The sequence below is a fragment of the Meleagris gallopavo genome, chromosome 2 (genome assembly GCF_905368555.1).
Source record: "Meleagris gallopavo chromosome 2, MGAL_WU_HG_1.1, whole genome shotgun sequence".
Classification (NCBI taxonomy): domain Eukaryota; kingdom Metazoa; phylum Chordata; class Aves; order Galliformes; family Phasianidae; genus Meleagris; species Meleagris gallopavo.
In genome coordinates, this window is record NC_139405.1 from 15,456,048 (window position 1) to 15,470,895 (window position 14,848).

Sequence of the window (14,848 nt, forward strand, 5' to 3'; positions counted from 1 at the left end):
TCATTAGAGCTAATTGAGTTGACTGCTGGAGCTGGGTCTGTGTGGGTGCTTGGAGTCCTGGGCGCACGGCAGAGCTGGGAAGGTCTGACCACGCAGAGCCCAAACTAGCTGATGGACTGTCCACTCCAATTAGCCCCACAAAGGAGCTATTCTTCCTCTGCGCTATGCCTGTCTGATTACTTTATCTTATTATTTTTTGATCATTCCTCCAAAATGTGCTAATTAAACAGAAATCATCAAGTCAATTAGAGAAACACTCATTAAAGCAGAAAAGAAAAGAAAATATAAGCAGCAGAAAAACGGCTGCCAGGCTCCCATGCACACACAATAGCTGCCACATTCATTATATCAGCATCTCCCAAAAGAGCAGTATACATTGTCCCACTCTGCTCCGAGCCTTGGAAATGAAACCTTCCAAGCAATGGAGTCAGATTTTTTTTTTTTGTCTTATAGAAATAATAATTAAAAAAGAGCATTTCACCAGCTTCTCAGGTATCTTTTACATTTGAGAGAGAATTTTTTGGTCCCATTAAGGACTTCATTTGAGGACGATGAAACTTGTTGGAAATTTTTGAACCAAACCTTGGAAAAGCTGGTTTGTCTTGGAAGGTACCAGTCCAGGAGGTGGAGGAGTGACGGAAAAGTGCCTGAGACTGGCTGCAGGAGGTCCTGCTGAGAGTTGTTTGCTCACAGGTGGCTTGAAGGTTGTTTTTTTGCCCTTCTCCACCTCTAGCCTCCTTTCTCCCCCGGCCATTTCAATCCACCCCACCGCCACCTCCCTCTCTTCCTCCAAGTGCCAATCTAGGTATGGTGAGATCTAGTAGAATACATGAAATGGCTTTTCTGCTATCTCCAGCGACTCTGCTGGGGGCAGAGAAAGGCAGATCTCCCTTCATTCTGCCCCCAAATGGAGAAGAGCCCAGCTCAGATCGGGGTGAAGGTGTCACCCAGTCATCCTTTGCATTTCCAAACTAGTTCAGCCATGCCTAATCGTAGGCGCTGCGCTACGAGACCTGACAGAGTTCCTTCTCCTTTAATTAATCTCCAAGTTTGCTATCTGAGTGTGGTGCCATATGGTATTGATTTTTCAGCTCCGTATGACAGCACTTGCCATGAAAGTAGCTAACCTAATTAAAGATGGGGACACCGTGCATGCAAGCAGCTACACTCGCTCTTCCCTTCAATGCCGCTTTCTGGAACTGCCCTCCCAAACCAAACAGGTGCTGTAGCACAGGACCAGGCCAGGCTCTGGCCATCACCACCTGACAGCCCAGTGCTCAAAGGCAAATTCAAAAGGTGGGAGGCGACGCACAAGCAATGCGGCCCTCTGCCAAAACAACCCCATCCCAAAGAAACCAGCTGGAGAAAAGAGAGAAATGTCATCAAATGCAACCCCACGTGTGGCTCCTGCTTCTTGTACAAGTGAAGACATACGGGCTTCTTCAGCTCTTGGGTTGATAGCCCCCTTTGTAAAACACACACCAGGCAAAGCACAGCTATTGCTTTTTGTGTGCTTCAGTTTTCCTATTAGAAAGGATACAGAGCATGAAGGACTTCCCAGCTCTCCTACCAGCTTCTGCTCTTTGCTTTGATGTGATTTCTGCAACATAAGCAAGGTACCTCGATGCCAAAAGGGGCCACATTGTCCAAAATGAACAGATTGAGTGTTGCTGACAGTGAACAGTTACCTAATCAGCTCAAACAGGGACTTGCATGATGGATACTGTCACACTCTGGGAAAAAAAAGGAGGAGGAAAGAAGGAGGAGGAAAAACGTTAAGAGGAAGAAATAATCATCTCCCTTGTGGAGTCATTGTCTGCAAGTCTCTGAGCTTTTGCTGAATCTTGAAGGTTAAAACAAATTGCATTTTTTTCCAATTTGAAAATGGCAGCAAGTGCTCTTGCTTCCTTTTGCTCAGCACCTTGAAAGGCTCTGGTGTCATTGCAGGAGGGCTGCCTGCAATCAGGTCCTTCCAGCACCCCCTGCTCCCCCTCCTTGACTGTTCCTGAAGGTTTCATCCAGCTGAAGGTGCAGGAGCTGCGGTGGCTGCAGAAACCCTGGGAGATGCCCTTTGCACTGCAGGAGCGGCTCAAGGGGAAAGAAAAGCCGAGCTAATAACAATTTTCCACATGGCTAAATGCATTGATCTGGAACAAACAATACTCGGCTGTGCCTCTGTCTGTGGTGCGGAGGAGGAGGAGGGATCAAAGATGTTCAGAACTCTGGAGGCAAAAGTTGGAGGCTGTGGTGTCTCTCCTCAGGCAGTTTCTCTGTGGAAAGCCCAAACCACAGCAGATCTGCACCTCTCCTTTGCTTGGAGCAGTTTCTCCCACCTTCACCCTTCTGCAAACAGCTGGGTGATGACACAAACACTGCTATTGGGACAGGAGTGATGGGATGCCCCCAGGACAATATACATCCTAAGGACCAGACCTCATACGTGTCTGAGAAGAAAGATCTAGGGGTGTATTATTAGTGTCTCATCATCAAGTGGACAAAGTGTTTTAGGAGAGCACAGATCAAGGCACGCATCCTGCCCAAAGAGCTTAACTTCTAAGCTTTAATCAGAAGAATTAGGGCTTTACTTTGGCTCTAATTTAATCAGAAAGAATAGCAGAGGTGGTCATGCCATTTCATGGGCAGAGTATCTACTTGAGGCATTCCTCCCTGCTCTACCTTCCCCTATTAGTACTCCTGGGTGGTCAAGGTCTGACGGCTGGCAGCAAGCAGCATCCTGGTGGCCACAGCTCAGCTCTGAGCACCCCAGGCAGGACAGCTGGGTAAGCTGCCAGGCTGGCTTTACTCTTCCGTTGGATGCTTTGTTCTGGGTGGGCTCTCATAAGGTTGCCCAAGATCTCTGCTCATTGGAAAGATGCAGTGGGTGTGATGGAAGCATGCCATACATCTGATGGAGGCTCCATCAGGTCTCCCACAGGTCTGCTATCTTAGTATCCTCCTTTGAGCTGTTTCATTGCCATATCCCTGGTGGCCATCTCACTGCTCTGCTCCCACACCTGTGCTGTATCATGGCCATGCTGTGGGCCAGGAAGAGCAGGAACAGTGAGCATCAAAAAAGAGATTTCTTTCCTTCACTGCAAGGCTCCCTGCTCATGTCACAGGGGTTTCGGGTACCTTGTCAGGACAGGGGGATTGCAAAAGGACCCATGTGCAGGAAAGGTTCGAAGTGGTGGGGATCGAGCAAAATCTAATCAGACCTTTGTAGGAAATAGAGGGTGAAAGAAAAGCCTCGAGCGTATTTTTAAATAATACCAGAAAGCTGTAAGTATTTGGTCGGCCTGCTTGTTCTTACTGCCTGGGATCAGCCTGATTATTCAGGGATTCATTTTTATTTCTGAGTTTTATTTTTTTCTCATTTAACAGCTGCACATTAATAAAAACTCCATTTATTGGAGGATTTGGCTGGGATTGCTATAATAAAATAGAAGGATTTGTGTTGGGCACTAAAAGAACTCTCTGCAAAAAGTAGTGTTTTTCCAGTGATTAGGAGCGCCAGAACATATTGTTTTGTCGTGTAGCCCCGTCACTGCTGGGGACGGTGACAGATGTCTTGTGTTAATGTTGAATGATTAAATGCCATTTCTGAAGCCACTCCCTAGCTGCGGAGCACGGTGCTGCTTCACCCACACAATCTGCCTTCAATCTGTTACCCTTGCCGAGAGCATCCCGCCTTTGTGCTCCTCTGGGAATCCCCATCCCAACCCAAGGCATCCCTCTCACTTTGGTGGGATCAGTCCATGGCTCTCCTACACCCAGTTCCATCCGTGTGCCCACAAGCCACCTGGTATTTCCTAGTATCCCCAAATACTGGTGTTCAGTCCCTCATCTCTGTCTGCTGACTGCAGCCTGCTCTGTCCTAACCCTACTAGTGATAGGACAAGAGGTAATGGCTTTAAGTAGTGCCAAGGGAGGATCAGGCTGGATGCTGGGAGGAATTTCTTCTCAGAAAGAGTAGTGATGCACTGGCACAGGGTGCCCGGGGAGAGGGGGAGTCACCGTCTCTGGAGTGGTTCAAGAAAAGTGGAGATATGACACTGAGGGATGTGGCTAATGGGCATGGTGGGGTTGGGCTGGTGGTTGGACATGATGATCTTACAGATCATTCCAACCTTAATGATTCTGTGATTCTGTGATTCTAATCCAGGTGGGTGATCCACTGGGGAGAAAAGTCTGGAGGAGAACACGGACAGGTTGGCAGCAAGCTGGAAATGCTGGCTCAATACTGCCCATCCAAAATGTCACAAGCAATGATGCTCCTATTCTCAAAGCCATCTCCAGCAAAAACACTGAGGTCAGAACATCTGCGTCCTCTACAAGAACGCTGTCTTTGCAAAACCATGACCTGTTAGGCATCTGTTGCGATGACCTACTCTGGTGGGAAGTGGCACGTGCGGCACTTCGGACCCCCGCACATGCGACATCTAAGGACAGATCGTGTTGTTTCTCCAAATAGAGCTGGTGTGGTGGGGGCAGTGGGGAGCAGGCTGGTGGGGATCTGGCAGCACACGTGCGTTCGCACATGCCATCGCTGATCAGCCAAGGGGAGAGCACGGCAGCGAGTGTGCTGCAGAGGTGCAGAGAGATGGTAAGGAGGGGGCAGACCGCAACCATCCATACCACCCACTAACAGCACCTCTTTCCCCAGTGGGCCAGCTCCACACACTCTGTGGATTTGCAGGCAAGATTCCACCATGCCCCAGACACTGCTCAAGATGTCTGCCGAGGGCTGCAGCGACCCCAAGCAATAAGGGGACAAATAGAGGAATTTCCACCTCCTCTCCTTTAAGTCAGCACGAAACCTGCCCTCAGCCCATTAATCCATCGGCCGACAGGTCAAGTAAAAGCAGGTTGCCCGCTCGCTTTCACTTCTCCCCCAACTTAATCCGAGCGCTAAATTACAAGTTGATAATGGGTTCCCATTAATTATTGATTTTTCAGATAATACTTGTTAAAGTAGAATTAACGCTATTGTTTCTGAACAAATACTGCCCAAATACTGTGTTTAGCGGTCTTGTAATCAGCTTTACCCACTTCTCCTCTAATCTGATTGAAACAGATTTCCTACCAAATCTTTTTTATCATTTTGTTGATATTAAAAGGTCACATATTTGTGCCTGCCCAAAAGTTTAATTTAAGTTGCTGCAATTGATTATCATTATGTGTTTGAGCACGATTGGCAGTGTTGATGGAGGAAACGTTAATTTAGAGTGGAAATGAAGAAGAGAGAAAACCAAAGACGTCCACCCTCCATGGCGTTAGGAAGTCATGTTAGGCATTGTACATTTTAGCTTATTTTTCCAAGCCCTATATTATGATTCTGTTCATCATAATGCCTTTTGACCCGCTGCATTTACTCCATCATAATTATCCTTTAATACTCTTATAAATGAACTTTTAGCTTATCTTCTGTTAATTCTCAGAACAAGCAAAGCACTAACGTAACAAACAAAGCCATCTAAATAAAGTGTTTAACCCTTCCTGTGACTTTCCCTGATTCTTTGAAGGCGGGTTGTGTATTTGGGGCTTAATTATGCCTCCTTTCAGACAGTGCAGAGCCTGCGATGGAATTTCAGCCCTTCTTCAAGCCAAGCCACGTTGAACAATTCGATGTCAAGGAAAAGCAAAGAATTAAAACCAAAGCAAAACTACTTGACAACAGCATGGTGGATCAGCCCAGGATTTCTGCAGTCTTGGGTGGCTGCCAAACCTGGATGACATGCTGTGCTTCAGGTGAGCTGATCAGTGAGGGAAGGAGAGGTGAGTTGTCCTGGGCACCTGAGGGGCTTTGGTACAATTTCCAGCCCATTCACAAGCCCTAACAAGACCCTGGGCAACAGGAGGTGGAAGAGACAGTCCTGCCAGGCCTGTCCTGTACACTCACACCTCAGAGCTGAGGCCTTCCTCCTCACACAGCTGACACAAAGCATATAAGCATCGCAGTTCTAAACTCTATGCAATGTTCCGCCTTGTTCCTCCACCACAACTGCACTCAAGCTGTGGTGGGAAATGAGGACGCACCGGCTTGTTCCATGTACAGTGTTTTGGAGTTTGGCATAGCATCACATCTCAGCCATGAGCTCAAGAAAGGTTTCTATAAACATGAATATTCCAGCAATGCGATATCTCAGGAGCACAAACACTGGGTTTGCAGCTGTACATGGGTGCAGACGTTGCGGACTGCACCGCAGGCACCATCTGCCAGCAGAGTCCTCCTTGTCCTTCCTAACCAGGAGGGACAGGAGCATCCGATAGTCCTCATGCCTTGGACACCTGCCACCAACGCTGCGTGCGGGACTCTCACAAACTCTTCTGCAGATGGCAGAGCTGCAGCCTGTCTCTGCCGTGACCTCATTTCCCTGATCCACCTTGTGACCAAGTGAGGGAGCTGGCACTGGTTGCACCTGGGGACAGATATCCAGTGACCTAAAGAGCCCCGCTGCCCATGGACTGCTCTACAGTACAGATGGGCACAAGATCAGCAATCACAGCTCCTTTCACTGTGGTCACTCTTTGCTGAGGTTATTTATTGTTAGCATGACAGACAAAACCAGAGGGTCCCACTCCTGCTGAGTTTGCTAAATCTGCACATATGAGGGGCAAGGAAAGGGTACATTACTTTCCCTGAAGAAGCTGACACACAGGATTTGAAGATCAGATCCAACAAAGGCTTTAGGCTTGGCTTTGTACTTTAGGTGTCTACATGCAGCCCCTCAAACCTTAAAAAACTACTAAATCTGGGTGCACTGGAGGAGATCCTTGAGTAGATCTCTGGACCTTCCTGCTCCTGAAGGCATGGAGCTGTGTCATACGAGGGTTGTGGTGAGTTAGGGACAGGTTCTGCCCCAGAGGGCAGTAGGCATAGAACAGGCTGCCCTGGGTGGTGGGCATGAACTCAGGGAGCATTTGGACAACACTCTCAGCCATAGGGTCTGAGTGGTGCTGCGTGGAGCCAGGAGTTGGACATAATAACCCTTGTGAGTCCTTTCCAACTTGGGATATTCTATGATTCTATGATTCCCCCTTGATGCTGGGTTGCACGGTAACGTCCATGCCCACAGCCAGCATTACTGGCCACACATTTTTTCTCGACACACAGCAGTGAGATCCCATGGACAGAGCAAGGAACAGATGCTTTCATGCCCAGGCTGTTGCCTCAGAATAGCTCCCTGCCCTCTGCTGTGGCCTGGCAACCACCACCCAGAGGTCTGCATCCAACAGGGACTCAACTGCTTCAGAATTTTCTTCTCCACACATACCCCATATCTGCTTATTCCAAAGAAGAATACTTCTATTTTTCATCAGTTCATCAGAGCAGTTCTCACCTGCAGAAAAAAAGTAGCTAGAGGACAACTTCTTAGAGATGATTCTTAAGATCCTCTTTTATCAACTGAGTAAACTCTGCAACTTATGTCAACCAGATTTTCATGGAAATTTGGTGATATTCAGAGAAGTTATTAGTGTGCATAATGAGAAAATGCCTAATTCTCCCAAAGAAGGTTTTATGCACATAAGTGCATTGACAATAACCTGGAAGGGTTAGATTAGAACTAGTAATGTCACGCAGACCTCTAAAGGAGATTAACTTAGGAGTTTTGTTATTAAAGGTGCACTGTTTGAGGGTGTAACTCTGCTGTAGCGAGAGATACTAAATAGTACTAAATCAGGTTAGCAGCCCTGACTGGCATTTTGAAACAATTTGCTCCCGTTGGTACATGCTCCAATTAAAAAGTTCTCAGTCAATGGCAACTGAAGCAGCCTTCCACTTGGGTTCACAGCCCATCTTATTTTCTCTCTAATATTATCTGCCCTCACAAAATCCTTTTATAGTTTTTCCCCTGGTTATGACAGCAAGATGATGATTCTTTGCAAGCACAGGGGCTGGATCCTCAGCTGCTGCATGCTGACCCAGCTTTGCCAGCTAATGGGACTACGCTGACTTACATCAGCTGGGAACCCGCTTGCTCCCCGGGTTCACATGGAACAGACTCACAAAGATTATCACTGAGCTTTAAGACTATCATGTTTTTATTGTAAAGAAATCACCTTAAAAGCATTTTTTCCCTATTCGGTTTTTAAGAATCCAATTCTCTGTTGTAGCTTAAGGACAAACAATTTCCTGATTACCACCAACAAAGCCAAGGCCAACCTGAGAAATTTGTGTTTATTTCCTGATAACATAATCCATATTCCACAGAATTTACCATGTGAAATATACTGTGTAATACCAAAGTGTTAATGGCATGGAGTAAAACCACAAGCTGGTTTGAAATGCAGAGATTTTGAAGGAAAAGATATGAAATCACATAATGCAGCTCCATAATCGTTTGACAATAACTGATCTTTTTATCCGATTATCATTTTCGTTGCATGTCTTTAATAAATTGCAGCAGTTACATGTTCCACAAAGCATTTGGACCACAGCTGTAGCCAAAGAATGGTGACCTACCCCAAGAAATCTATGGCTTGCTTCTTCGTTATGCCATGCACAGCCTGAACTCCTCACATTTTGGGACTGTCGACGAAATGAGACATAGGACCCTATCCTTAATTACTTGAAAATGTAGGAGCTTCACCAAAATTGCTGCACCAGGAATCATAGCCTGGCAGGTGGGGAATGGAGAGGAGTGATACGGCACTGTAAAGACAGCGTTGAAAAAGGCCCTGACAAAAATAGTCAAAGAAATTAAGAAGAAAGTATCTACATTTACCAGGAGCAAATGTACCCCCTGCTTGTTAACTTTCTTACAGCACAGTGATTGTTAAGGTCTCATTTATGATTCAGAATATATATAGACTTTTAGTCAATATGTTTGCAGTTTTAAACAAGGAAAGAAGCAGTGATCACATTTTTTGGTGGTAAGTGCAGTGAGCAACCAGTTCCACCAGAAAATGCTGCAATGCTCACATAAGAACTGATCTGTAAAGAATTCAGGACATAGCACTGGGGAAGTACGGCTTGTAAGGTTTCAGAAAATACAAATGATCCTCGTTCATCAGATTAGGAGCTGGCTCAAAGAATGTGACCATATTGATGAAATAATGCTACAGCTTCCTGAAGGAATTTAATTTCATTGCATTTTAAAAACAAATGAGTGTTATACAACATTGGCTGTGCTCTTATTAACCAGTTTTCAATCTACGTAACTGTTAAAATCCCCAAGTCAACACCAAAGGATTCAGTACCTCCAGCCTAATCTCAACCAACTAGTGTTAAGCTAAACAACGGGCTGCGAAGAAGTACTAAATGTTAATGGATTTCCATAAGATTTGCAGAGGAATCAAACATGAGTTGAGCACTAAACGGCAGGCGGTCAGATTTTAACCTCCTCTTACTAAACACATATCAATTAAATGAAGTACCTGACCAAAACTCCAAGTATGACAGAGTAACACTTCATCCATATTTTTCATCTGCTGATTCAGTAGCAGTGATCTGCAGGTCGGGTTTATGCACTGGAGAACTGAATGCATCAGTAAGACTGAGAGGGGCAGTCCAGTCAGGCTGCCTTACTTTTGACTGCAAAGGAGGTTATGGTGAAGCGAAGGTCAGCCTCTTCCCTTGGTTTATAGTGATATAACGAGAAGAATGGCCTCTGCTTGAGCCAGGGGAGCTTCAAGTTGGAAGTTGGGAGGAATTTCTTCTCTGAAAGAGTGGTGAGGTACTGGTACAAGCTGCCCAGGGAGGTGGTGGAATCACTGTCCCTGGAGGTATTCAAGAACTGTGAAGATGTGGCACTGAGGGATGTGCATAGTGGGCATGGTGGGGTGGGTTGGTGGTTGGACATGATGATCTTGGTGGACTTTTCCAACCTTAAAGATTCTGTGACAGGACTCCAGCAAATTCAGGCCAAAATTAACCTGATATTCTTGAATCAAGCCAGATATATTTTGCCTGCACTTAAATGGCTGAGGTTGGTAGCACAGGCACTTTTTGGCCATTGAAATCCCAACATGGGATTTTTTCACAAATGAAGAAGCAGTTCAGCTGCAGGAGTGGGGTCACATCTCAAAGCTGGTGCACGTGCACCAGCAATGACAGCACAAGCCAACAACTGTGATATACTTTTTCTTGCTGGGAAAAAAAAAAAAAAAAGCCATTAAACTGACAAAAAACTTTGCACATATCGCCATCATACAGGCATCAGCTCAGAAGGTCAGAAATACCCAAGTGATGCCCCCGGACACTGCATTTTTCACCCAGTGATCTCACCCTTTTCTCGCTGTGGAAGAGGCAAGCACCGTATGTGTGCGGGGAGAAAGGCATTCGGCCAAATTGCCTTATTTATTCATGGGCCTTGCTTACTAATCATGATAATAATAACAAATCCTGTGGGAGCAACCTTACCGGTTCATGCACGGATGTGCAAACGGGCAATTTGCAAACTAATTGCCCCACACAATATGCGGCATAGACAGGTTGTCCGAGTGCCCGCTCCGCGTGCTTTCTGTGCATGGCGGCTGCCCGACAAGAGGCGGTTGAAATGCTTTTTGGGCAGACAATGGGCTTGCTCAAGTGTGCAACTATTTCATAGGGAAGCTATCCCGCCCACCCCGGGTGGTGAAGGTTTGTTCTGCCCGTGTCCAGCTGCTGTGTCCTGTCAGGAAAATGCGGGGCCATGTGTGCGATGCAACAGTTTTGCCTTATTGCCTCTCCCGGTTTGGGAGGACGCAGAATATCGGCAGCATATGGGCCTCAGGGGACTGCAGTCATTTAACAAACATTATATGCTCCATAACAAACCAACAATATTTTGGTACTTAGATCAACCAAGTAGCTAAATGAAATTCCCCAGAGGGTGAGGGCTGGCACGTATGCTAATTGCCTTGCCTTGTGGGTTTTTCTATACAGCTCCCCAAGAAACAGATTGGCCCATTTTTCAGGCAACTGACTGTTAATTGGAGTAATGAATAGCGGGCCGGAGGGGCTGGCCACTTCACTTGGTAAATTCAAACCCTTGCTATTCATCAGGATGAGATTGAGGTGAAGTGCTTTCTAGAGGAGATGAGCAGCCAGACTGATGGCAGGTCAACCCCAAAACGCAGTTTTTTCCTTGCATCATGAGCCTGCCATCCGTCCTCTGTCCCTCTCGGGCACTGTGTCCTTCCAGCAGCTGAAGGGCCTCTGAACTGATTGCAGGAGTAGCTTTGCTGAGAGACCCTCATCAGCCTAATCCTCTGGCTTTTTGGCCCAGACAATCTTTACAGCCTCTGGGACAGCGTGGGTCTTGCTGCACTTCCAAGTAGCTCTGATGAGCTGCAAAGAAGGTCCCAATGGGCAGGAGAGGCTGCTGGACTCCATGTCTTCCCCTTCATCTTCTTAGCTCCTGCACCCACTGCTGGCCCACACAGCTGCTTCTCACATATCCACTAGCAGTGGTTTCTGGTTCCCATCCATCTCAGTCAGAGGAATGCAGCTGAGGCATGGGGAAGTTGAAGATGGAGATCATCTACTCTTTGATCCAGAACATCCAGAATTTTATAGTTTCAGGACATTCCCTGTTCATTAGCTGAACCTGAAAATGTCTCCTCGATTCAGCCACAGCTCCTCTGGGCAGCAGTGCCAGGGCCTAACCACTCTCTGAGTGAAAAATTTCCCCGTGACATCAAATTGAAATCTTCCCTCTTTTAATTTAAAGCCATTCCGCCTTGTCCTATCACTATCAAACCACGTGAAAAAGACAGTCCTCCTCCTGCTTGTAAGCTCCCTTCAGGTACTGGAAGGCTCCAATGATGTCTCCCCTAAGATTCTCCAGACTGTACAATCTTAGCTCCCTCAGCCTGTCATCATAGGAGAGGTGCTCTGAGTATCTTTGTGGCTTCCTCTGCACCCACTCGGACATCTTCACATCTTTCTTGTGCTGAAGGCCCCAGACCTGGATGCAGTACTCCAGAGGGGGCCTCATGAGGGCAGAACAGAGGGGAACAATCCCCTCCCTCTCCCTGCTGCCATCCATCTTTTGATGCAGCCCACGATACTGTTGGACTTCCATGCTGCAAACGCACACTGCTGACTCATGTCCAGCTTTTCATCCACCAGGACCCCCAAGTCCTTCTATGCAGGGCTGCTCTCGAGTTCTCCCAGTCTGTATTCATATCTAGGATTGCCCTGACCCAGGACAGTCAGACACCTTGCAGGGGGACAGAGTAGGAGCCACCTCCACTGAAAAGGCCATGGGGGCCAAGCTGGCTGGGAATCAGCAGGACACCCTTGCAGAGCACAAAACCAACAGTGTCCTCGGCTGGATTAGCCAAAGGGGAGCCAGCAGAATCAGGAGGTAATCCTACCTCTCCATTCAGTACATGTTTGTTCAATCTGGAGAAGCAAAGGGAAAAAGGAGATCTTGTTGCTACCTGCAGTAAAGAAGATAGAACTGTGCTCTTTTCAAAGATCTTCAGTTAAAGTGTAAGTGATGTGTGCAAGCAAAAACATGGGAAATTTCTATGAGATATCAGAAAATTATAGGTGGTCCAGTCCCAGGACAGGGCGTGCTGAGTCTCTTGGAGATGCTAAATGGCCATCTGGACAAGGCCTTGAGCAATCTGACCAAACGTCATATTTGGCCCTTGTTTGAGCAGAGGAACCTCAAGAGGTCAGTAAATTTTTCTAGCATTCAAATATCATGCACAAAATCAAAGCATTTTTGCCAAAAATTTTCTCAACCTTTTGATACATCATGCCATAATCGCTCTTGGAATCTTTACAGAAGTGACTGGAATCGTTCTTCTGCAGGTGAAGTTGACCCATAAGGTCAGAAGTGACTTTCCTCTCACTCTAAATGTTCAAAACTGACTCCAAGGCACAGGCTGTGTATTCAGTTAGAAAGACCTATATCATTAGATGTCCCACAGAGCACTGATTAATAGATATTTTTGAACATATGCTTTGTTCACATACTCATTGGCAGAACATACACTTTCAACTGTCTGTAAATCCATCCTTAACATGAGGCACGGGGAACAATTCCTGAAAACATGAACAGTTCAAAACAGGAGCCATTTGTTTTCATTTTTCCTCTCCATCCAGCTCAATTTTTCCTCAAAACAAGTGCACAGAAGGAGTAATATGCAGCACAGTTCTGTGTGACAGCCCACAGATGGATGCATTCCTAATGAATCTGAAGAAGTTGAAAATGCACTGATAAGAGATATGAAAAAAATCTGGGGAATTTTTCCTTAATTAGATTACACTCTGAGCACCCTGTCTGAATGAATGAGGACATAGCAGTGGCAACCACCTGACAGTACTGTTAATATAACCAGTAGGGCTTGTAGTAGCAGACATCTGCTTAAAAGCTGTGATCCAAATCTGCCCCTAGAGGCCAATCAGATGGACTTTTGACATTGTTCTAAAACATTCAGAGCAAAATTCATACTTGCTGAAAGCAGGTGCAATTCCATTAAACTCAAGGTACTACTTACTGCTTGATAAATTACAACTGTAAGTTCAGATTTCAAACAATTCCTATCAGTCTACACGCGGGGCAGAAGTGCAAGTTGGAATAATCCTATTCGTGACCAAATGTTCAAAGATCAGCAGGGTGCTGTGAGGCTGTTGGCCAGTCCTGGGCCTTAGAAGTGTGCCCTAATAGAGTGATTGAAGTGCAAAGCGCATTTTGCTCCTACTCTCTGATCTCTGAGTCAAGGACTTCAATATTTTGCTGCATCTCTTCCCTCATGCTTGCTGTCTTGCATACAGACATGCATGTAGATCTATCTCCTCATCTAGGAGAGCAATAAAAATAATATTATGGAGTTTTTTTTTTTTTTTTTTTCCTTTGAGAGCAGAAGCATTTCCAGATTTATTGCAATAATCCAAGCACAGGTCAAATATGGAAGAGGGGGGAAGTCTGGACATGATCCTCCCACACGTCACTGCGGACAACGGGCACCCACCTCTGTAGAAATAAATATCCGCTAAGCCATTCCCATTTGTGTTTCTAATTAGTGCAACCTATTTAACAAATAGACACATAATATAGGTCAATTATGTAGGTCACGATAAATTTGTGAAGAACTTCATCCTGTAGGATACCAAAAAGACCACATTGAGGCAGCATTTTCAAAGTTATGGCTCATTTCTGCGCACAGCTCACAGAGTAGCTGGAAGAAACAACACGGAGGGCTGTTTGTGTCTTCTGGTAGCACAGCCAGAGCCACCACTGAAAATATCACTGATGTCTTCTGGGACACTGTAATATGACTGCAGAACGTTGGAGCCCATTCAGCATTTACTGCAGATGAATCCAGTTCGAAACAACTAATATCATCTACCATACTGTACTGCATCCAGCGTACAGATTGCAAATTTGGCTCAATTCTAGAGTGCTTCAGAGTTGGAGTTTATTGCTGGATGATAGCCTAGTTTGGAAGGAAAGAAGCCAGGAAGATAAAACACATAATACTTCAGCCACAAAAATCATTGCAGCATCATTAGAAAAACAGAGAGCTAGAATGACAAAGCAGCCAGTGAAGGAATAACATGCTAACATGCCAAATGCATGTTTTAATCCCAATCTTCTAAGAATAGGAGGCTTATGTGATTGTTTTGTCCACCTGCTACCCCTCCAAAACTTTTGAATCTCTTAATAGTTTCAGCCATACACAACAGAAACATAAATAACATTTATGAGTTCATCAGAAACTGATGGGTACCCAGAAGAGACAGAAAAGTATCTTATTTATTCTTTCTCTGTGGGAAATGGCCACTCTACATCCATCTGGTGTGTCTGACGGCATAGCTGGGATGGGTACAGCTTTGGAGAAGTCACATCTATACCAATTCTTGCCTTGCTGGAAATGTCAGGGAGAAATGATGGGGAAACATAGTGGA